The sequence below is a fragment of the Rutidosis leptorrhynchoides genome, chromosome 10 (genome assembly GCF_046630445.1).
Source record: "Rutidosis leptorrhynchoides isolate AG116_Rl617_1_P2 chromosome 10, CSIRO_AGI_Rlap_v1, whole genome shotgun sequence".
In the NCBI taxonomy this organism is placed as follows: domain Eukaryota; kingdom Viridiplantae; phylum Streptophyta; class Magnoliopsida; order Asterales; family Asteraceae; genus Rutidosis; species Rutidosis leptorrhynchoides.
In genome coordinates, this window is record NC_092342.1 from 337,899,282 (window position 1) to 337,925,432 (window position 26,151).

The window sequence follows — 26,151 nt, forward strand, 5'->3', positions numbered from 1 at the left end:
TGGTCCACCGCATTGCTCACAATTGATTCGTATTGCATGAATATCTTTATTCATCTTTTCCATTCGTCTCTCGAAAGCATCTATTTTTGCGGAAACGGAATCAAAGTTATGGCTAGAATCGGCTCTAGCCGCTTTAGATGATCGAAAGATATCTTTTTCTTGGTGCCACTCATGTGAGTGGGAGGCTGTGTTATCAATGATTTTGTAAGCTTCAGTTGCGGTTTTCTTCATAATGGAACCACCAGCTGTTATGTCTATGTCTTTTCGTGTAGCAACGTTGACACCTTGGTAGAATATTTGTACTATTTGATAAGTATCTAAACCGTGTTGAGGACATCCTCTCAACATCCTTCCGAATCTTGCCCACGCCTCATATAGAGTTTCATTTGGCTTTTGTGTGAACGTAACAATTTCTCCTTAAAGTCTCACGGCTTTAGATGCCGGAAAGAATCTTTTAAGAAATTTCTCAACTAAAACATCCCATGTGTCAATCGCCCCTTCAGGTAACGATTCTAACCAATCTTTGGCTTCTCCCTTTAAAGTCCAGGGAAACAACATGAGATATATCTGTTCATCCTCCACTTCTCGGATTTTGAATAGTGTACAGATCCTATTAAAGGTACGTAGATGTTCATTAGGATCTTCCTTCGGCGCACCACTAAATTGGCATTGATTAGTCACCATGTGTAGAATTTGTCCTTTGATTTCATAATCTGGCGCATTAATGTCTGGATGAGTAATTGCGTGACCTTGGCCAGTGCGTTTAGCTCTCATTCGGTCTTCCATACTTAAAGGTTCCAGATTCTCCATAATTGAATTTGTTGAATCGGTATCACTAGATGATTCTGATTTAATGGTTCGTTCCTCAACAATCTCTGTTTGAATGATTGGTGGCTCCGGAGGAAAGTTTAATGGTTCAGGATCTACGAACCGTTCCTGAATATTCTCTGAATTCTCAATTGTGAGGTTGGGTTCAAAAAATGGATTATCGGAAATTTGAACTGAAGTACTTGGTCGACTGGATGACGATTCTAAAGAAAAATCAACGGCGGTTATATTTGCTAAATGTCTTGATCTAGTTACAGGTGGTGAACGTACAAAATGTGGTGAACGTCTTGCTCGGTGCATTCACTGAATATCCTATTAGTTTTTAAAAGGAAAGAAAAATTATAATAAGTTATCCAATCAATAGACTTTTCTGATTTTGCCCACGTTTCGAATAGCCAAAAGATGCAGCAGAGGGGCAGGATTCGTTTGGTCTCAATATAATTGAGTACTGTTTGGCTCCAATAACCCGGTCCACGTACAAATCCAACTATTACTACGAACCAGAAAATTTTGATGTCTATCAATTTAACCACTTAAAATAAATTTTCGTAATTTTAAGAAATTTAGAGAAGAAGTAGAAAAAAATTCTAAGTCCTAAAAACTAGAATGGCGAGAAATAAGAGAGAAAAAGATTGCGCGTCGAAAAGTGTCGAAAAATGAAAAAGACGAAGAGTGGTTTGTAAACACGCGGTTAATCCAACCTTATAACTATCACTATCTTAAAATTAAAACTACAAATAGAGATCACTAATTGGAATTGTAATTGATACATAGGTAAACGGCGTCGAAAGATAAATAAAAATAAGAAAGTAGCACGAAAAATAGCGTCGCAAAATTTTAAGGCACCTAAATCTTAGTCTAAAGAAAAAGCAATTAAGGGATTTTACGGCAAAACTAAAAATTCTAGAAGTAAAAATAACTATGGCAAAACTAAACTTAATACTAAAAGTTGCGAATATAGTCTAAAAATCTAAAGGTAATAAAACTAAAAATTTTTTTTTTTTATAGACAAAATCTTAAAAATATATTTATTTTTTATAAATTTTTTTTTTTTTTTTACGTTTTTTTTTTAAACGTTTTTTTTTAAATGTTTTTTTTTTTTTTTAAAAAACGAGATTTTTTTTTCTTTTTTAAATTTTTTTTTTTTTTCCGAATATATCTTAAAATAAGGTAACTAGTTGTCTAGATTTTTTTTTATATAGCGTTTCGCTTCGGCGCTCCCCGGCAGCGGCGCCAAAAACTTGATGTCGTAGGGGGTGTATACAAAATAGTATTATTTTTAGTGCGAAATACTATTAAATATGCTACAATTTTACACAAGTTATTTATTTATTTATCGAGTGGATATACTTAAACCTTGCTACAACACTTATAGGCAGTGTACCTAATCGTATTATAGTATAGTTTTTAGTAAGTCCGGTTCGTTCCACAGGGAGCTCGTGAAGTATAACACTATATTTTTTTACACACAATAATTGTAAAAATACAAATATATATATATATATATATATATATATATATATATATATATATATATATATATATATATATATATATATATATATATATATATAAGTAATATTATTATTATAAAGGGGGGTTTTTACCGTTTAATGACCGGTTTGTCGATTTTAAAACTTTAGTCGCAGGTAAAACCAAATGTAAAATATTAAAAATAAATACAAGACTTAAATTAAAGCATAAAGTAAATAACGATAATGAAATTGCGAATAATAAAAGTGCGATAAAATAAACTTGCGATAATTAAAAAGTACGATAATTAAAAGTGCAATACAATAACAATAAAAATGCGATAATTAGAAGTGCAATTAAATATAAAATAAAGGAAATTAAATATGAAATAAAAGAATTATGCTTATTTAAACTTCCGTAATCATGATGTTCGACGTGTTGATTTTAGTTTTATGCCCATGGGTTAATTGTCCTTTGTCCTGGATTATTTAATATGTCCGTCTGGTTTTTGTCCATAACAGTCCATCAGTCATAAATATAAAGTGCGAGTGTCCTCGTCAAATTATCCTTATACCCGAAGTTAAATATTCCAACTAATTGGGGACTTAAACTGTAACAAGATTTTAATACTTTGTTTAATAATTACACCAGGATGTCCACTGAGTGTAACCCAAGGTTTTAATATTTTGTTATCAATTAATGCCAAGTGTCCTTTTACATAATTTCACCCCTGTTTTAATTATTCTAGTGGCTATTAATCCATTCCCGTGTCCGGTTAAATGAACGATTATTTGTACATATAAATACCCCGCCCATCGTGTCCGATCGAGTGTAAATGGTTATTTATAGGGACGCCCAATTGTAAATCTTTATATTAACATTAACAAACTATCATTTAGTTAAACAAATATAAAGCCCATTAATAGCTCATAGTCTAATTTCCACAAGTGTCGTTCTTTTGTCCAAACCCCAATTATGGTACAAAGCCCAATTACCCAATTTTAGTAATTAGCCCAACATCATGATTACTTCGGATTAAATAAGCATAATAATAACTTAGCTACGAGACATTAAATTAAAAAGGTTGAACATAACTTACAATGATTAAAAATAGCGTAGCGTTACACGGACAGAATTTCGACTTACACACTCAAACGATCTCTATCATAAATCTTATTATTATCATAATTTAAAATTAAAATTAAGATTATTGTTATATCTTATTAAGTTAACATTATGATAGAGATATAGAATATAGATATTGATAATTGATATTGATAATAGATAGATGGATCGATATATAGATTTAGGATAAAAAAATGTATATTTCAATTGATCGTTACATAGCCTTTTATAGGCGAAATTAGAAATTGAATTTTCATTTACGACCCCTGAACTATGCTCAATTAACAACTTTTTATTATTTAATATTATTCTTATTATAAATTATTTAAATATTATATTTTATTCTTGTGCATAGTTGACTCGTAATTTTTACACCGTTGCGTCGAGCGCTGAAAGTTGGTTCATGCCCCGGTTCCGGATTTTCGAACGTCCTTTCGTACAATTTTATATCGTGTACTATGCGTTTTGTAACTTGTACTCTTGTCATTTTTAGACGTTCCTCATCAATAATTTGAACCTTTTTTATTGTATCTTGAACTTTTGAGCTGTTTGGACCTTTGTGTCTTCAATTCGTCGTTTTCGCCTTTTGTCTTCGCACTTATTTAATATAAACGAATATTACTTGAAAATGGAAAAATATCAACTAAAATCTTGTCTTTCTTGGGGAATAATGCTATAAAATATGTGTTCATTTTTGGCATTATCAGACGCGTTATGGTCATTACGAGTTTATGGTTATGCCGTTTGGATTGACTAACGCACCAGCTGTGTTCATGGACCTTATGAACCGAGTGTGTGGGCCATATCTTGACAAGTTTGTCATTGTTTTCATCGATGGCATACTTATTTACTCAAATAATGATCAAGAGCATGAAGAACATTTGAGAAAAGTGCTAGAAGTATTGAGGAAAGAAAAACTGTACGCTAAGTTTTCAAAGTGTGCATTTTGGTTGGAAGAAGTTCAATTCCTCGGTCACATAGTGAACAAAGAAGGTATCCAGGTGGACCCGGCAAAGATCGAAACCGTTGAAAAGTGGGAAACCCCAAAAACTCCGAAGCATATACGTCAATTTTTAGGATTGGCTGGTTACTATAGAAGATTCATCCAAGATTTCTCCAAAATAGCAAAACCCTTGACTGCATTAACGCATAAAGGGAAGAAATTTTGAATGGAAGGATGAACAAGAAAAGGCGTTTCAATTATTGAATAAAAAGCTAACTACGGCACCTATATTGTCATTGCCTAAAGGGAATGATGATTTTGTGATTTATTGTGACGCATCAAAGCAAGGTCTCGGTTGTGTATTAATGCAACGGACGAAGGTGATTGCTTATGCGTCTAGACAATTGAAGATTCACGAGCAAAATTATACGACGCATGATTTGGAATTAGGCGCGATTGTTTTTGCATTAAAGACTTGGAGGCACTACTTATATGGGGTCAAAAGTATTATATATACCGACCACAAAAGTCTTCAACACATATTTAATCAGAAACAACTGAATATGAGGTAGCGTAGGTGGATTGAATTGTTGAATGATTACGACTTTGAGATTCGTTACCACCCGGGGAAGGCAAATGAGGTAGCCGATGCCTTGAGCAGAAAGGACAGAGAACCCATTCGAGTAAAATCTATGAATATAATGATTCACACTAACCTTACTACTCAAATAAAGGAGGCGCAACAAGGAGTTTTAAAAGAGGGAAATTTAAAGGATGAAATACCCAAAGGATCGGAGAAGCATCTTAATATTCGGGAAGGCGGAACCCGGTATAGGGCTGAAAGAATTTGGGTACCAAAATTTGGAGATATGAGAGAAATGGTACTTAGAGAAGCTCATAAAACCCGATACTCAATACATCCTGGAACGGAGAAGATGTACAAGGATCTCAAGAAACATTTTTGGTGGCCGGGTATGAAAGCCAATGTTGCTAAATACGTAGGAGAATGTTTGACGTGTTCTAAGGTCAAAGCTGAGCATCAGAAACCATCAGGTCTACTTCAACAACCCAAAATCCCGGAATGGAAATGGGAAAATATTACCATGGATTTCATCACTAAATTGCCAAGGACTGCAAGTGGTTTTGATACTATTTGGGTAATAGTTGATCGTCTCACCAAATCAGCACACTTCCTGTCAATAAGAGAAGATGACAAGATGGAGAAGTTAGCACGACTGTATTTGAAGGAAGTCGTCTCCAGACATGGAATACCAATATCTATTATCTCTGATAGGGATGGCAGATTTATTTCAAGATTTTGGCAGACATTACAGCAAGCATTAGGAACTCGTCTAGACATGAGTACTGCCTATCATCCACAAACTGATGGACAGAGCGAAAGGACGATACAAACGCTTGAAGACATGCTACGAGTATGTGTTATTGATTTCGGAAACAGTTGGGATCGACATCTACCGTTAGCAGAATTTTCCTACAACAACAGCTACCATTCAAGCATTGAGATGGCGCCATTTGAAGCACTTTATGGTAGAAAGTGCAGGTCTCCGATTTGTTGGAGTGAAGTGGGGGATAGACAGATTACGGGTCCGGAGATAATACAAGAAACTACCGAGAAAATCATCCAAATTCAACAAAGATTGAAAACCGCCCAGAGTCGACAAAAGAGCTACGCGGACAGTAAAAGAAAAGATATAGAGTTTGAAATTGGAGAAATGGTCATGCTTAAGGTTTCACCTTGGAAAGGCGTTGTTCGATTTGGTAAATGGGGGAAACTAAATCCAAGGTACATTGGACCATTCAAGATTATAGATCGTGTCGGACCAGTAGCTTACCAACTGGAGCTACCTCAACAACTCGCGGCTGTACATAACACTTTCCACGTCTCAAATTTGAAGAAATGTTTTGCTAAAGAGGATCTCACTATTCCGTTGGACGAAATCCAAATCAATGAAAAACTTCAATTCATTGAAGAACCCGTCGAAATAATGGATCGTGAGGTTAAGAGACTTAAACAAAACAAGATACCGATTGTTAAGGTTCGATGGAATGCTCGTAGAGGACCCGAGTTCACCTGGGAGCGTGAAGATCAGATGAAGAAGAAATACCCGCATTTATTTCCAGAAGATACGTCAACACCTCCAACTGCTTAAAATTTCGGGACGAAATTTATTTAACGGGTAGGTACTGTAGTGACCCGAACTTTTCCATGTTTATATATATATTAAATGAAATTGTTATTTACATGATTAAGTGTTTCCAACATGTTAAGGAATCAAACTTGTTAAGACTTGATTAATTGAAATAGGTTTCATATAGACAATTGACCACCCAAGTTGACCGGTGATTCACGAACGTTAAAACTTGTAAAAACTATACGATGACATATAAATGGTTATATATATAGTTAACATGATTTTATTATAAGTATGTATCTCATTAGGTATTTTAACAATGAGTTATATACATAAAAATGAGACTATTAATTTAAGAAACTCGAAAACGATATATATAACGATTATCGTTATAACAACGTCTTACTAGGTACATATGAATCATATTAAGATATTGATACACTTGGTTAATTATGTTAAATGATAAGTAAATATATTATTAAGTGTATTAACAATGAAATACATATGTAAAAATAAGACTACTAACTTAATGATTTCGAAACGAGACATATATGTAACGATTATCGTTGTAACGGCATTTAACTGTATATATATATCATACTAAGATATATTATATATCATAATATCATGATAATATAACAATTTAACATCTCATTTGTTATAATAAACAATGGGTTAACAACATTCAACAAGATCGTTAACCTAAAGGTTTCAAAACAACATTTACATGTAACGACTAACGATGACTTAACGACTCAGTTAAAATGTATATACATGTAGTGTTTTAATATGTATTCATACACTTTTTAAAGACTTCAAGACACTTATCAAAATACTTCTACTTAACAAAAATGCTTACAATTACATCTGCGTTCAGTTTCATCAACAATTCTACTCGTATGCACCCGTATTCGTACTTGTACAATACACAGCTTTTAGATGTATGTACTATTGGTATATACACTCCAATGATCAGCTCTTAGCAGCCCAAGTGAGTCACCTAACATATGTGGGAACCATCATTTGGCAACTAGCATGAAATATCTCATAAAATTACAAAAATATGAGTAATCATTCATGACTTATTTACATGAAAACAAAATTACATATCCTTTATATCTAATCCATACACCAACGACCAAAAACACCTACAAACACTTACATTCTTCAATTTTCTTCATCTAATTGATCTCTCTCAAGTTCTATCTTCAAGTTCTAAGTGTTCTTCATAAATTCCAAAAGTTCTAGTTTCATAAAATCAAGAATACTTCCAAGATTGCAAGTTTACTTCCAAGTTTTCTAAATCCATTCCAAGTAATCATCCAAGATCAAGAAACCTTTGTTACTTATAGTAGGTTATCTTTATAATACAAAGTAATAATCATATTCAAACTTTAATTCAATTTCTATAACTATAACAATCTTATTTCGAGTGGATATCTTACTTGAAATTGTTTTCGTGTCATGATTCTACTTCAAGAACTTTCAAGCCATCCAAGGATCCTTTGAAGCTAGATCTATTTTTCTCATTTCCAGTAGGTTTATCCAAGAAACTTGAGGTAGTAATGATGTTCATAACATCATTCGATTCATACATATAAAGCTATCTTATTCGAAGGTTTAAACTTGTAATCACTAGAACATAGTTTAGTTAATTCTAAACTTGTTCGCAAATAAAAGTTAATCCTTCTAACTTGACTTTTAAAATCAACTCAACACATGTTCTATATCTATATGATATGCTAACTTAATGATTTAAAACCTGGAAACACGAAAAATACTGTAAAACCGGATTTACGCCGTCGTAGTAACACCGCGGGCTGTTTTGGGTTAGTTAATTAAAAACTATGATAAACTTTGATTTAAAAGTTGTTATTCTGGGAAAATGATTTTTATTATGAACATGAAACTATATCCAAAAATTATGGTTAAACTCAAAGTGGAAGTATGTCTTCTAAAATGGTCATCTAGACATCGTTCTTTCGACTGAAATGACTACCTTTACAAAAACAACTTGTAACTTATTTTTCCGACTATAAACCTATAATTTTTCTGTTTAGATTCATAAAATAGAGTTCAATATGAAACCATAGCAATTTGATTCACTCAAAACGGATTTAAAATGAAGAAGTTATGGGTAAAACAAGATTGGATAATTTTTCTCATTTTAGCTACGTGAAAATTGGTAACAAATCTATTCCAACCATAACTTAATCAACTTGTATTATATATTATGTAATCTTGAGATACCATAGACACGTATACAATGTTTCGACCTATCATGTCGACACATCTATATATATTTCGGAACAACCATAGACACTCTATATGTGAATGTTGGAGTTAGCTATACAGGGTTGAGGTTGATTCCAAAATATATATAGTTTGAGTTGTGATCAATACTGAGATACGTATACACTGGGTCGTGGATTGATTCAAGATAATATTTATCGATTTATTTCTGTACATATAACTGTGGACAACTAGTTGTAGGTTACTAACGAGGACAGCTGACTTAATAAACTTAAAACATCAAAATATATTAAAAGTGTTGTAAATATATTTTGAACATACTTTGATATATATGTATATATTGTTATAGGTTCGTGAATCAACCAGTGGCCAAGTCTTACTTCCCGACGAAGTAAAAATCTGTGAAAGTGAGTTATAGTCCCACTTTTAAAATCTAATATTTTTGGGATGAGAATACATGCAGGTTTTATAAATGATTTACAAAATAGACACAAGTACGTGAAACTACATTCTATGGTTGAATTATCGAAATCGAATATGCCCCTTTTTATTAAGTCTGGTAATCTAAGAATTAGGGAACAGACACCCTAATTGACGCGAATCCTAAAGATAGATCTATTGGGCCTAACAAACCCCATCCAAAGTACCGGATGCTTTAGTACTTCGAAATTATATCATATCCGAAGGGTGTCCCGGAATGATGGGGATATTCTTATATATGCATCTTGTTAATGTCGGTTACCAGGTGTTCACCATATGAATGATTTTATCTCTATGTATGGGATGTGTATTGAAATATGAAATCTTGTGGTCTATTGTTACGATTTGATATATATAGGTTAAACCTATAACTCACCAACATTTTTGTTGACGTTTAAAGCATGTTTATTCTCAGGTGAATACTAAGAGCTTCCGCTGTTGCATACTAAAATAAGGATAAGATTTGGAGTCCATGTTTGTATGATATTGTGTAAAAACTGCATTCAAGAAACTGATTTCGATGTAACATATTTGTATTGTAAACCATTATGTAATGGTCGTGTGTAAACAGGATATTTTAGATTATCATTATTTGATAATCTACATAAAGCTTTTTAAACCTTTATTTATGAAATAAGGTTATGGTTTGTTTTAAAAATGAATGCAGTCTTTGAAAAACGTCTCATATAGAGGTCAAAACCTCGCAACGAAATCAATTAATATGGAACGTTTTTAATCAATAAGAACGGGACATTTCAGTAAATGACTATTGAATCAGATTCGAAGAATGTACAGTGTAACTTATTAATGTGAAATCTAAATATTCCTCGGGTATTACCTACCCGTTAAAATATTTTCACCATTAACAGTTTTAAGAGAAATTTTCAATTACAATCTTTATGAAAACATATATACATATATATTTACTTCAGATGTAATATAGATTTAATGAGTTAATACGATATTAACTCATCTGATTTACCATTAGAACAAGAATATATAATCTCTAAAACATTAGAGATTACATAATCGCCATGTCGAACGAAGATAAATGATGTAGAACGATTCGTAGAACGATGATTATGCTCGAGATACATAATGAGACGTTGAGGCGTGTGATGTTGAAACTTGGGTTGTTGGTGGTACTGGTATTGATGTTGGTGCTGGTGATGTTGTTGAAGCTGGTAAATTTTGCATCATATTCTCCAAAGTCACTACCCGAGCGCGAAATTCGTTGACTTCTTCTATTATTTCGGGATGATTGTCGGTCGGAACGAGCGGATGAATAAGGTTTAGAATTTTAGATAAAATATAATCGTGGCGAGATATTCGGGAAATGAGAGAGAAAATGGTATTACAAACAGATTCGCCGATAAATGTTTCAGGTTCATCGCCTAGAGGTGAATTCGGTTGGTGGGTGGAAAGGATCTCCTTCTTCGCATTTCCATTGACTAAGTTGACTACAAACCCATCAGATGAATTGATGATGACTAGTTGGTTGATCCATTTCATTTACACTGTTTTCGGAGCTTAGGTGAATATCCATGTCGGAATAGCTGTCGGAATAACTATCGGAATAGTTATCGGAATTTGAGGGACTCGAACTGGTTGAGGGATTCATCTCGTACGATCAGATGAAGGATTTTCGATAAGAATTAGATTATAGGATGTAGATTAGTACCCTGCAATACATAATTTACATATGCATATATAATACTAAAATCCCATAAGTTACGGAGGAATCTACGGAAGCTGTCAGGCAAAGGTAACAATAACAGATACGCTAAGATATGAATTTATCTATACACTGTCTATGCAATAGAGGCAGTAAGACGTGTCTAGACTTTAAAGATGATAAGCAAATAATTTTTGACACTAAATGATAAGCAAAACTTTTGACATGCAGACACGGTCGAAGTACAGACCCACTAATGCATCTAAACAACTATCAGTTAGACACGCTAATGCAAGACCTGGTTCGCTAAGACCACCGCTCTGATACCAACTGTAGAGACCCGTCCTAATCCATCTGGATGAAGTCCATATCGATTACAAACGATTCACAATAGTTGATTACATCGCGAGGTATTTAACCTCTAAATGATACATTTTACAAACATTGCATTCGTTTTTAAAAGACAAACTTTCATCACCTCGAAAGTTGACGGCATGCATACTATTTCACAATATATTCAAACTATAAATGACTTGATAACATTCTTGATGAACTCAACGACTCGAATGCAACGTCTTTTGAAATATGTCATGAATGACTCCAAGTAATATCCTTAAAATGAGCCAATGCACAGCGGAAAATTTCTTTAATACCTGAGAATAAACATGTTTTAAAGTGTCAACCAAAAGGTTGGTGAGTTCGTAGGTTTATCTTAAACAATAAAATTCATCATTTTGATAGACCACAAGATTTAAATGCTGCATGGTACAAATGGGCCCGAATCCTATACCCACCTGGAATGTACATGCGATATCTTTTAAATACAGTACACCTTTCTCGTGTACAAAATCATCTTTCATAAATCTTAGTAATCGTACACATATCTCGTGCACAAAAATAACATACACATAACCCGTGTATAAAATCATTCTCTCGATATATAACATTCACTTTACTTTCATTGCTTGGCTTAGTAACCGACCTTAACATATAATGCACATAAATAATATCCCCAAAACAGAATATCTCGTCTGTATAATAATCATATAAACTTCGAAGTACTAAACACCACGCCCACTAGCCCTTCCGTCTAGTGAACATTCTGGGTGGGGGTGTTAAACCCGGTAGCTACCTTTAGGATTCGCGTGAATTAGGGCCATACCCGATTCTAATTCTTAGGTTACCAAGCAATAATAAACAGGGGAAAAATATATTCATCAATTGGTGGCAATTATCATGTCCACATAATTCAATAATAATTCACAGAACATCTGTCTGCATAATAATTCATTCGAGGAATGTTTTGCTTTTGTCTATCTCGTCAAACATTTATAAAAGCATTTCATGTATTCGTAACTCAAAATGTATTTCAAAAGCATTTAATAAAGCAGTTGTAAAAGCAGCGCATGTATTCTCAGTCCCAAAAATGTAAAGAGTAAAAGGGAGCAAATGAACTCACCTAATGTATTTTGTAGTAAAAATACATATGACGATATTTAACAACTGAACAATGCAGGGTTGGCCTCGGATTCACGAACCTATATCATTTGTATATATATTAATACATATATTTGTAATCGAATAAATATATATTATTTTTGATAATATACTTATTAAATTATTTGTTATATAGATATAGATATATTTAATTTATATATTTTATTTAACTAGTGTTTATCTTTCATTATAACATATTAATAATAATAATTTATATTAGGGTTTATATATATGATAAAATATATGTATATATTAATTGATATATTTTATATATAGTTTAGTTACTATCTTGTTAATATTAAAATTATAGTGATATGTGATATTAATACTCTTGTAAATGTATTTTGTATAAAAAATATCTATTTGTAGTAATACTAATAATAATAACTATGAATATAACAATTTTACTACTAATGATAATAAGTTTAATTATAACTATATTAATAATCATATTATCAATAATAATGATTTTATTACTAATACTTTTGTTGATAATAACAATAATAATACTAATAATTTATAAGATGATACTAATAATAATATTTATGATGGTAATTTGTAATATATTCATAATAATGATAATAATAATAATAATGTTCATAATAATAATAATAATAATAATAATAATAATAATAATAATAATAATAATAATAATAATAATAATAATACATATGTTAATATCAGTAATAATAATAACAATAATACTAAGTAATGATAATAATATTAGTAATAATAACAAATTTATCAATAATAACTAACACCAACAATAATAATCACAACCATCATAATAATAATAATAATAATAATAATAATAATAATAATAATAATAATAATAATAATAATAATAATAATAATAATAATAATAATAATAATAATATACTAATAAACTACTTTAGAGATCCCTTTTAAAAAAATGCACCAAGTTGGGATTGAACCCGAGACCTCACGCTTACACACAACACCATCTAACCACTGAACCATTTCTGTTTTCTTAATTAAGTCTCATCCTATTAATTTATAATCCTTATTCATTCTCTTTCAGTTTCTTTCTTCTTCTTTACAGAATTGAATCGACCAATCTAACTCATAACAACAATTACTTCATGTGGTTTTAGGACACTCAAACGAAACAGAAACAACTACCACTTTGATTAATTGACTTCTTTAACAGAAAAATATATATATATATATATCAAAATCTGCTGTTAAACCCGTTTTGAACCCAAGATTGATTTTGAATTTAGAGACAGTTTTAATCCACATCTTCTATACAAAATAGTTTGCAAATCACTTTTAGAAACTTTCCCAATCATTAATTGAACGTGAATTGTAACAGAGGAAATGAATTCGTATATTTAAAAATTGTTTGACTTTTTAAATTGAAGTTTTGACTCGAAAATTCGTACTTGTTAGGGGGAATTGGAGATTGAAATTTTTAGGATAGTTTAAAAATGGAATTCCTAACAAGACTGTAATTCTACATTTGAACAATTTATTTGAAATCAGACTATGAAAAAAAGAACGCGAACAGGGCAGTGTAGTTGTTCTTCATGGAATTTTTGATTTTCTTTTATTTAATTTAAATAAAACAAGGGTTGTTGATAATTTCTGTGATTTGTAAGTGATGTTGTGAAGTTGTACATATCAATTATCACTGGAATAGATTACTATATAGCAAATTGATCGACAATTTTGAAATCAAAACAGAAAAGAAATAAATAAAAAAATAAAAAGTTAAAATTGATCTCTAACTGATTTTGTTGGTTTCTTGATTGTATTCGATCTGTTATTTGATTTAGAGACAAAAAACACAATCTTAAACAGTATGATAGATACTCTAAACAACTTGGTACTATATCAATCTTATATGGTTTATATAATTAATATTAATAATTAATAATTATATTAATAATTATTATTATTATATTACTAATAAAAATAAATAATAATGATAATAATTATATTTATTAATGATAATAATAATAGATGGTATTATTTTCCAATAATTATAATAATAATGATATTAATAACATTTATAATAATAGCAAAAATCCTTAGTGATAATGGTAATAAATATTTAATAATAATACTAATATTATTCATAATAACTAATATTGTAACTTTACTAATATTTATAATAATGTTGTTAACAATGATAATAATAATAACTACAACAGATTAAATGTATCAAATTTTATAGTATATTTTAATTAATAATACTGATATCGATATAATAATAAGATAATAATAATATTAGTAATTATAATACCTTACATGTATCAACCGTCATATCTATATAATATATATTGAAAATAATAATTTAACAAGTAGTAATATTAATATTAATAATAATAGAAGTAATAATAACATTATTATGACAATTATATTTTTAAACTTGTAATACATTTGATGTAATATTTAATAGTTATGTAATATACATAATATCTTTTATCAATTATTGAATGTTTATAAATTATATATATATATATACCATTTCTTATAGTTTTCATAAATATATATATTCTTATCAACTTAATTATTCTGTTCATTAGTTTACACTTTTAATTTCAATTGATTAAAATGTACATTATTTATTCAAAATTTTATATATGCACTTACATTTATATTTATATATATTTACATAATTATTTATACACAATTGTTCGTGAATCGTCGGGAATGGCCAAAGGTTAATTGAATACATGAACATAGTTCCAAATTTTAAGACTCAATATTACAGACTTTGCTTATCGTGTCGGAATTATATAAAGATTAGGTTTAAATTTGGTCGGAAATTTCCGGGTTGTCACAACAACCAGTATCAAAAATCCAGGAATCACTAGAAAAAGTGTATAACTGTATATGAACTATACCTGATTTGCTGGTCTCACCAGCTTTGCCTTTTCTCAACTCAGATAGATAGGAAGGACAGTTCCTCCTCCAGTAGCCAACCTTTCCACAGTGGAAACATTCGGCGTCTTTAGCTGGGTTTTCTTTTTTGGGAGGTGGTGAAATTTTCTTCTTAACAATCGACTTGCCTTTTCCCTTTCCCCAAGTTTTCAGTTTATTCTTTTTCACCCTACCTTCCCTAATCATAAGGACACCTGGATTGGAAACCTTGGATGGAATATTCTGTTAAGCAGTTTTGAGCATCTAGTGCACCTCTGCCAAAGATTTCTACCAACCTTGCATATTATAATTCATCACAAATTGGTGATACAATTTTGGTAGTGAAGCGAAAACCGTGTTCACAGCCAAGTTAGGCGGCAAGGTAGTTCTAAGTTTTTCCAATCGGTCAATGTAGCTTTTCATTTTCAAGACATGAGAGCTTACTAATTGACCCTCCTCCATTTTGCATGTTTGAAGAAGCTTATAAGTTTCATATAACTCTTGACTAGCCTGTTTCTGAAACATATTTTTCAGCTCAGTCATCATATCATATGCTGTACGATCTTCCATTTCCTTTTGGAGGTCAGAAGTCATACTAGCAAGCATGATTAAAGCTATATTCTCTTGCTCATTAAACAACTTCTGATAAGCATTCTTTTGAGCATCAGTAGCTGTCTCGGGAGGAGCTTCGGGTAAGGGTTCTTCAATTTTGTTCAACTTCCCTTCAAATTTGAGAACAATTCTCAGGTTGCGGTACAAATCGAGGAAGTTTGAACCATTGAGTTTCTCCTTCTCCAACAAAGAACGGAGGTTAGTTTGGTTTACGTTTTGATTGTTTGATATCTACAAAAGAACAAGATTCAATTTTAGTATTTTCGATATTGTACTTTAATAAATTAACTACCCAGGTTTTAATATTTTTAAAAACAATTAATTTACGGAAGCCTAAGATCCACATAGAGGTTCTATAACTACATCTGTTGATCAGCTAGTAATTATAGAGTCTATTGGTAAGTAGTGGTTACCAATTGCATCACAAGTGCAACTCTTAGATCTTTATGGGACTCAGTAATATGTGTAGTTCAACAAACCACTATTATCTTGTAACGACCCGTCCAAATCGCTATTGATGCGGCACGTTAATCATTGATTCCACAGTGAAGTTTTGACCTCTATATGATATGTTTTGATAAAATATTACATTCATTAAAATAAGTGACTTTCTAAATATAGAAAGTTATAAACACGTGGGCGAGTGCTTAGGTATAAGCAAAACCCTAAAATACATAAGTCTTTAATTTACAGGTTGACATCACAGTCCAATTATTTATTACACAACACAGTTTTATTTTGAATGCAATAAACTTTGTACAAAGCATGAGAGACTCCATGCAGGCAACAAGCACATCACAGCGGAAGCAGTCTAAGGACCTGAGAATAAAACATGCTAAAATTCAACACGAATGTTGGTGAGTTATAGGTTTAATTGCTCGAGTCATAAACATATATAAAGATAGACCACAAGATTTCATCAAAAGTTTATCAATAGATTCTACGTAACAGAGCACCCTGGTAACTAAACTTTAACGTTATAATGATAATTACCTCATTCGTTTTAATACACGCAAACCAACGTGTCATAAACTCAAATAACATACGTCCGTTAAAAGGCTAGCGCTCTAGCTCGGACGGGGATGTCAAGCCCTATGGATCCATATACAATTATTCGCGCCCACCAGTCCATATCCTATGTACTGGCAGCTACTAGTTACCAAAGCTAAGGGATTTTCGGTTTAACTCAGTGTAGAATTTAGTATGTACTTGTGTCTTATTGCGTTTAAAATAAATTGCATGTATTCTCAGCCCAAAAATATTTAAAGTATTTAAAAAGGGAGACTATAAACTCACGGTTCAATATTGGGGTTCAATATTGTAGGCAAATTGCGTAGACGTAATGATGGTAGATGACTGTATGGTTGGCCTTGAATTTAAGAACAATACCCCGAACAATACCCAATATTTTCTTAGTTTAAAACGGTTTGAAACCCGAATTAAAACACCCGCGTAATATTCCTTATTATTATTAAACTTAAATTAAAATTAAAATTATAATCATAATTATAAATATAAGTTACAGAATAAAGAAAAGAGAAATGGTGTATGAAACTCGTCGAGCAAGCTGGTTTTTTATAGGCACATATCCTGATTCTGAGGCCCATGCGATCGTATGGGTTTTCAGTTTTTTTGCCATGCGCTCGCATGGTCGCCTGATCCGCTTTTGTTTGCTAGTTCGTCGACATCAAATAGTGTTTACTGTACCAAATAGTATTTACTGTAGCAAATAGTGTTTACTGTAGTAAAGTCTTTTCACTGTAGCAATTCACTGTAGCAAAGCCGTTTTCACTGTAGCTAATGTAGCAAAGTCGTTTTTACTGTAGCAAATAGTGTTTTACTGTAGCAAAGTCATTTTTACTGTAATAAATAGTGTTTTACTGTAGCAAAGTCGTTTTTACGGTAGCAATTAGTGTTTTACTTGTACATCTTATAATATATATATATATATATATATATATATATATATATATATATATATATATATATATATATATATATATATATATATATATATATACCGGTTTACATAATATTAAATCATATAGAGAATTGGTTTAAATTAGTCGAAATTTTTCGGGTCATCACAGTACCTCCCCGTTAAAGAAAATTTCGTCACGAAATTTTGAGTAGTACCTGTTTTATGAGCGATATCAGTGAACAAATGTGGATACTTTTGCTTCATTTGATCCTCACGTTCCCAAGTAAACTCGGGTCCTCGTCTAGCATTCCAACGAACCCTAACTATCGATATTTTGCTTTGTTTTAATTGTTTGACCTCACGGTCCATGATTTCAACAGGTTCTTCGATAAAATGGAGTTTATCATTGATTCGTATTTCGTCAAGAGGAATTACGACATCCTCTTCAGCTAAACATTTCTTTAAATTTGACACGTGAAATGTGTCATGAACACTACTAAGTTCTTGTGGTAGCTTTAATCGATAAGCAACTGCCCCAATTCTTTCGGTGATTTCAAAGGGTCCTACGTACCTAGGACTTAGCTTTCCTCGTTTACCGAATCGTACAACGCCTTTCCAGGGTGGCACTTTCAACATGACTTTGTCGCCCACTTGAAATTCTAGCAGTTTTCTTCTTACATCAGCATAACTCTTTTGGCGACTCATGGCCGTTTTCAATCGCTGTTGTATTTGAATGATCTTTTCGGTGGTTTCATGAATAATTTCTGGTCCAGTAAGTTGTCTTTCTCCTACTTCACTCCAACAGATAGGAGATCTGCACTTTCTACCGTAAAGTGCTTCAAATGGCGCTGTGTTGATGCTCGTATGATAGCTGTTATTGTATGAAAATTCTACCAACGGTAAGTGTCGATCCCAACCGGTTCCAAAGTCAATCACACATGCCCGTAACATGTCTTCTAATGTTTGTATAGTTCTTTCACTTTGACCATCTGTCTGTGGGTGATAAGAGGTGCTCATATCTAATCGAATTCCCAATGCTTTTTGTAATGACTGCCAAAAACGTGATGTGAATCGGGTGTTGCGATCAGATATGATGGAGATAGGTACACCATGCCTGGAAACTACTTTCTTCAAATATAGGCGTGCTAATCTCTCCATACTGTCTGTCTCCTTTATTGGTAGGAAGTGAGCTGATTTAGTTAGACGGTCAACTATCACCCAAATAGTATCATGACTACTTGCAGTCCTTGGCAATTTCGTAATGAAATCCAAGGTTATTCTTTCCAATTTCCACTGCGGAATTTCTGGTTGTTGCAGTAATTCTGACGGCTTTTGGTGCTCAGCTTTGACCTTCGCACATGTCAAACATTTGCTTATATAAGTAGCAATTTCTGTCTTCATATTAGGCCACCAATAGAACTTCTTGAGATCGTGGTACATTTTCCCATTTCTTGAATGAATTGAGTACCTCGTTTTGTGTGCTTCATCTAGTACTAGTTTCCTTAGGTTACCATGTCTTGGTACCCATATCTTACCAGCAAAATACAGGGTTCCATCTGCTTTTACTTCAAGTTGTTTTTCTAACCCTCTGCTCATTTCGCCTTTTTCATTTTCTTCTTTTAAAGCCTCTAACTGTGCTCTTGTATTTGCTTTGTGAGATCAGTACGAATTGTAATATTCAAAGCTCGGACCCTAAGAGGTTTTACTCTTTCTTTTCGACTTAGGGCATCAGCTACAACATTAGCCTTTCCGGGGTGGTAACGGATTTCACAATCGTAATCGTTTAACAACTCTACCCAACGTTTTCACTGTAGCAAAGTCGTTTTCATTGTAGCTACTGTAGCAAAGTCGTTTTCACTGTAGCAAATAGTGTTTTACTGTAGCAAAGTCATTTTTACTGTAGTAAATAGTGTTTTACTGTAGCAAAGTCGTTTTTACGGTAGCAATTAGTGTTTTACTTGTACATCTTATAATATATATATATATATATATATATATATATATATATATATATATATATATATATATATATATATATATATATATACCGGTTTACATAATATTAAATCATATAGAGAATTGGTTTAAATTAGTCGAAATTTTCCGGGTCATCACATATCTACTAGCATGTTTATCCCATCCTTGCCTCGAACTCATGTCTCACGGTGAATACGATTAAGTCGTCCAATTTGAAAACAGTGGAAATTCAGCCTAGTCTCACTCGTAACTGAAAATCTACCTCGTGGCTATAATTCAATTAGGTCTCACCGTAACCAAAAAATAATGAGGAGTGTTTGCAAGCTCATTGGATGGCATGACTTAAATTTGACGGGTATTTTAAAAATGTTTGTGTTAACGAATAATGCATGCACACAAGATTTGCTACACTATTTGTTAAAAATCATTTTAACCAACTGTATATCTCCTACTTGATTCAAGAATCAAGTGAAAACTTGACAAACGCCATCGTTGTCAACTTGACCTGTTCGCCATCTTCTAAGTCAAACTCCACGTTGCACCTTTATCTTTAATCTTCATCTTATTACATTTATTTAAAATTGAAAAATACAACTAATCTTGTACTTTTACAATTTAGAATAAACATAAATACAATACTATGAAAATAAAAAATAAATATAATACAACTTTGGCTTCAAAAATGGCCTTATTAATAATACAAATAATCAACATGACATAATATTGCCGTAATCAATAATCACAACAATTATACATAGGTCGGGGCATTATGGGCTATGTGTGCAATCACAATTTTAATAACTACATTATTAAAAACTACATATGGCTTGTCCATGGTTACAATGCATGTGTACAATCATGGAATGAAATAAACAACAATTATTCAAGCCATAATAAATTCAAAATTTATAACAGTGATATTTTTCAGATCTTATTTGTGCCTCATGAGGTTTAATTTAAAAAACAAACATGTTGAAATTATATAAAAAAAGTTTTTACTTTTTACCAATTCACCACAAAACTAGATCTGATAAAATCATGTGACAATTAAAATGGTGTAAAAGCGGCTCTGATACCACTGATGGAAAACCATGTGTACTTTTCATTCAGATTAACGCAGCGGATAGTTAAATAAACTTATTTTATATTACAAAACATGCACACGGTTGGCGGTTCCATTAGATCCAGTTACACCACTAATAATTGTCAAAATATATAAATTTACAAAGTGAGTAAACGATATACCTTTCCTGAAGAAAATGATTTGATGGAGAGAAACTCACGATCAAAAGTATGACCGTCTCTTTGGATAGTCCACACTACACTTCAAGCGATCGTCAATGGATGCTAGTCCAGACCTCAAGTAACGTATTAATATAATCAAATTATATTAATTATCAATACACAAATAATAGTACTCCGTATGTATGTTATATATGTGTTTGTTTTTCTTGGTACTCGTAAATCAGAAACAAGCAAGATTTCTATTGAAGTGTTTTTTAGTATCTAACCACAACTTCTAGTTCAATATCTATATATATATTACTTTTTCAAACCAACTCATCAATAAGTGAAGATAGAAAACATGTATAAATATTATTTTCTTTGCTTCTTCTTTTCCTTTACACATAGAGATCTACTCAATATAAATATTATTTTCTTTGCCTTTTCTTTTCCTTTACACATAGAGATCCACTCAATGTTTTTGTTTTCTTTTTCTTGACTCAACTACTACACCATGTTAAAAAACAATGAACATATATATCCAACATATAAAATATATACATGCTCATTAATTTTTAGATGGTCAGCTAGTGGATACGAGTTTTAAAAACAAACATAATATAGCGTACGAATTTATTGACTAATATATTTACTTGGGTGATATATATATATATATATATACACATTATATATATATATTTATTTTGACGTCTAGGCGTATATGTGTGTGACCCCAAAGGCTCAAATAAATTTAGTCATATAGTTATGTGTTGTACCTTGCACACAAATCCTACATGTTTTACCCATACCCTGTTCAGTTGAATCTTTATCTTAACCCATTTGACCAGCTACAGATAAAATATAACCCAAATCGACCTAATTATGGGTGACAGATCAAAATATTACTCCATTAATTAAGATGCAGTCAAAGGTTATCCATGATTTGCAGCTGTTACTTTGCAGTGACAGAGGATGAAGTGTACCACTTCCATAAGGAAGTGCAGACTAACTTGAGTAACTTCTATGTGTTAAATGAGGTGTACTTAAATTTCAAATGAAACTTTAATTTGAGGCACATATATAATCATACAATTATATAATATTATATAATACTCCGTACTATTTACTTTTGATCTATGACAACCTGAATTACGTTAAGTAAGATATACTTATGCGTTCTTTTGCGTCACATTAAGGTATAAATATGATAGATATGCTATATAGACAAAAAAAAAGGAAATTACTTTTACGAGATCAAGGCAGATGAAGACTAAATACTTGTAATCATAATAATATGAAATCTGACGAAGAAATGTCAGTGTTCTTCCTATATGAACATTGTAGTTATACGTGAAGAGATATATGTATTAGACTACTTGATATAACTGGAATTCCCCGATGGCTCTAAACGAGATACAAACCAAATCTTACTTGTAGAATTCCTCTAGAGCAAAAAGGAAAAATTTCAAGTGGTTATCGTGGGTCTCGAATCTAAGTGGATATCTCAGCATCTCGTGACCTAGTCTTACCATATCTCCTTGTTATTTGATGTACATAGTTTAGTCACTTCACAATCTTTTAGTTGTAGTGATTCATTTTCGTGTTTGTTGTATATGGGTCAAGGTTTGTAAGCCATTTCTCCTTATGTAAATTCTCAGGTTTAATACACAGTTTTGCTTTTCAAAAAAAAAAAAAAAAACTTGCTATAGTTTGACAATCAGTTGGAATGTATACTGCAAAGGAATGCAACTTTGTAACTGATTTTAACGAGATGCCAGTATTATAAAAGAAAGGATTTTGCTAACGATGGCAAAATCCGTCTGCAAATAATCTTATTTGAAAAGGGAGTTCCAAAAACAATATCAACTGAAAACAAATCTATTGCACAACCGATGATCATATGAGAATCACATAGTGCATAACCTATAACAGGGTATGGAGGAGGTAAGATGTTCAAACCATAATGAAACCTTAATCTCATAATCCTAAATAAAAACATTCACACCATTTTTTGATGTAGTGAAGATCAAATCAACAATGGATGAATATAAAGTAATACGGAGATTGCACAATAATCAATTTCAGGAAAAAGGGGCAATATTGAGATTAATATACTATCATGATAACTAATCCCCAGCTCAGAGTCTCTGTAATCACAATTATCATAAAGAAGATTTCCCTAAATTTATACAAACGGGCAATTGATATATTAACTTGCAGTCATTTTAAGTGCAGTAATACTTTTAACAAGTTCAACGTTTATATTACCAAAATCACCTGTGAAAAATATGCAAATACAGAAATGAAGAAGACAGTTGACAAACAAATAATAGAAGAACATCATTATAGACGTCATGTCATAGCGCAATATGCACTGAACTCCTAAAGAAAATGCTTCAAAACAAAGGTGAAAGAAAGCTTGTTAGACAATCTAAAGAAACAAGCATTGGACAAGATATAACCTGCCTGTAAACAAAACCAAATTTGGCTACAATAAAAAAAAGTCAAACTGATTAGCAAGAATGCAGAAAAACAAGTAACGATGAGAGGATTACATAAACAAAACAGATTGAAGACTGGCTTTTATATTAGACCACTCCCTATGGTTCCATTATCCGTCATTACCCACTCATTACCCGTAGTTACCCGTAATAAACCATAGGTACGGCTTAGTTACCCGCACTCACCATGGATTTAATGGAAGAGTTTTGGTTAGTTATAGGAATTGTGGGTCCCAGTGGCTATTTATTGTTGGACTTGATGCTTTATTGCTTGTACGTTGAAAACATCCCTCTATATCAGATACCCAACGCGCAATTATTATCGGGTCAAGTTTCCCATCATGTAGTTCTTCATGGTTGTACCGAGTTTGATCCAAATGAATTCCCTTTTCAGATCTTTTGATGACCGTCCTGCTATCTTAATCGACCAACACCCTTTGTGGTCATCCAAACCCGCTAACCTACAACAAGCTTTGAACATGGCCCGCCAATTGATCGAAATGCTCGTCACTTCGTCAGTACAATCTTTTTCCTTTGAAAAAGGGAATTGATATTTCCCAAATCCGCCAAAAGAACAATCAAAAGCAGAATCATAAAGCGGGAGTACTTTCACCATTGGCCTCCTTATTACCGCTGCACAGCCCACGATTTAAAAGTACAAAAGTATTTGAAAGGGTGGGACTATGATCTCACCTCGAGTGCACGAGTATAAATGTACTTTCGAATTCCTTATGATATGCAAGTGAAACAAGTTCTTGCTAGTGGTAAAAAAAAGGGGTTTGAATGTGGGGGCGGTCACTTGGCATAATTGATAACAAAGTATTAAAACCTTGGGTTACACGCAGTCGATAACCTGGTGTAATTATTAAACAAAGTCAATGACCATAGATCGAACCTATCCAATTTTTACAGTGCGATGGTTGGCTGTTCACGACCTAGCTGTACCTACCGTTTCTTTTTTGGGGCCAGATGAAAACCTTTGACGGATTTTCCTCTTCAGATGGGCGAATTTCACTGTTGTCGGGACACAAAAATTTGAACTTTTGAATTAATGAAACTCGAATACAGTAATAGTCAAAAACTCACTTTTCACAAAAAAGTGCATCATTTACTTTTAATTAACTTTTTTTATAATTCATTCAAGAATATTATACCTTACCTTGGAAATCTTAATGCCATAATGCCTTTCAAATCCTCCTAGCAATTATCCTACTGCTGCTGAGGAGTATTGTTTTAGTCATGATAGAAAGTACTTAGTTATGAGTTAGTTATAGGATATTGGTGCTGATGTGGAAGAAAGAGGATTATTGTTTTAGTCATGATAGAAAGTGCTTAGTTATGAGTTAGTTATAAGATATTGGTGCTGATGTGGAAGAAAGAGGATGAATAGTTTAATTACGATAGAAAGCAATGCTAGCAGATTATAAAGCCAGCCATAGAATAGAACATAAACATGGAGCCCTAAACAAAAAGATTGAACTGAAAAATTGGTTGGAGCCCTAATTAAAAGGACTCTTCAAAAATAGGCGTATGCCACTTAAAGCAGCGTGCACACGGTATTCTTTAGTAAAAGGCGAAAGAATAGTTCGCTTTGTGCACACTGCGTGGCTGCGTGCCTTTCAATAGGCCAACTCGCTGCCTTTTTATAGCCAATTCAGTCCCCTTGTTTTCTTATACCAGCCGATGTGGGACAAACTCAAAGTCCACATCCCTTAATTTTTTTTGTTCACAACTCTATTTTACAGTTTCTACTTGAACATTACATACATTAAACTCAGAAATACAGTTGCAACTTATATATTTTTACCCACTTTTGATCATTATTCATAATCATATATCATATATTCATATACAAATCATAATCATAAACTTATCACGATGATATATTAAAAAACTATTAACATAGAGTTACTGAGATGGAAAAAGATGTATTACCTAATCATGCTTTCGTAGTTGTAATTATTCCAAGTAAAATGTCGAAATATATTACTATATATTATAACTTCACTATTGTTCAACCGAATATTTCAATTAGGCGAGGTTAATTTGAGGATTTGCATTTGCTCAACTATAATGTTCTTCGTTTCATAACATAAACGAAAGAGCTTAGATATGGCGAGCGTAAATCGTTATATGTTGATCGTTCTAGTTCTAAAGCCTGGAGTTTTCATCATGTTGGTCCAATTGTTGAGCTGTAAGTACTTGCACATTGGTTAGTCGGTTTCTCAATATCCTACAGACACAGTGACCTGATTACCCAACTGATTAACCTAATGAATCCAGTTTGAAGGGTCGGGTTGAAACGGACAAATTCTGGCTTCAATGGGATAAACATTCAAGACAAGTGAAAACCAACTAGATACAATAAAGAAATGTATAAAGAAATGTACTGATGGCAATATCCCCAAAAAAATGACCACCGAGGCATTGCCTGAGTGGTATAAGATATGAGTTGGATCTGAGTCATAGTTGTCGCAGGTTCGAATCCAGTGAGAGGTTTTCTCAAGGATTCTGTTGTGGTGAATAAGAGTGTATTCCCTAACCCACTCGGTTTAATCCAAGTCACACCGGTTACCCAATGCGACGATAATGTGTGAAGA

At 32.3% G+C, this 26,151-nt stretch overlaps 2 non-coding genes across 2 annotated transcripts; one reads left to right on the plus strand and one right to left on the minus strand.

Annotated features, from left to right (window-relative positions):
• Positions 1-319: 319 nt before the first annotated feature.
• Positions 320-426, plus strand: LOC139873729 (small nucleolar RNA R71). Its single transcript, XR_011767455.1, has one exon. It is a non-coding gene; the product is annotated as a small nucleolar RNA R71 (small nucleolar RNA).
• Positions 427-25,045: 24,619 nt separating this feature from the next.
• On the minus strand, positions 25,046-25,161 carry LOC139873816 (U5 spliceosomal RNA). Its single transcript, XR_011767532.1, has one exon. It is a non-coding gene; the product is annotated as a U5 spliceosomal RNA (small nuclear RNA).
• Between the last annotated feature and the right edge of the window lie 990 nt (positions 25,162-26,151).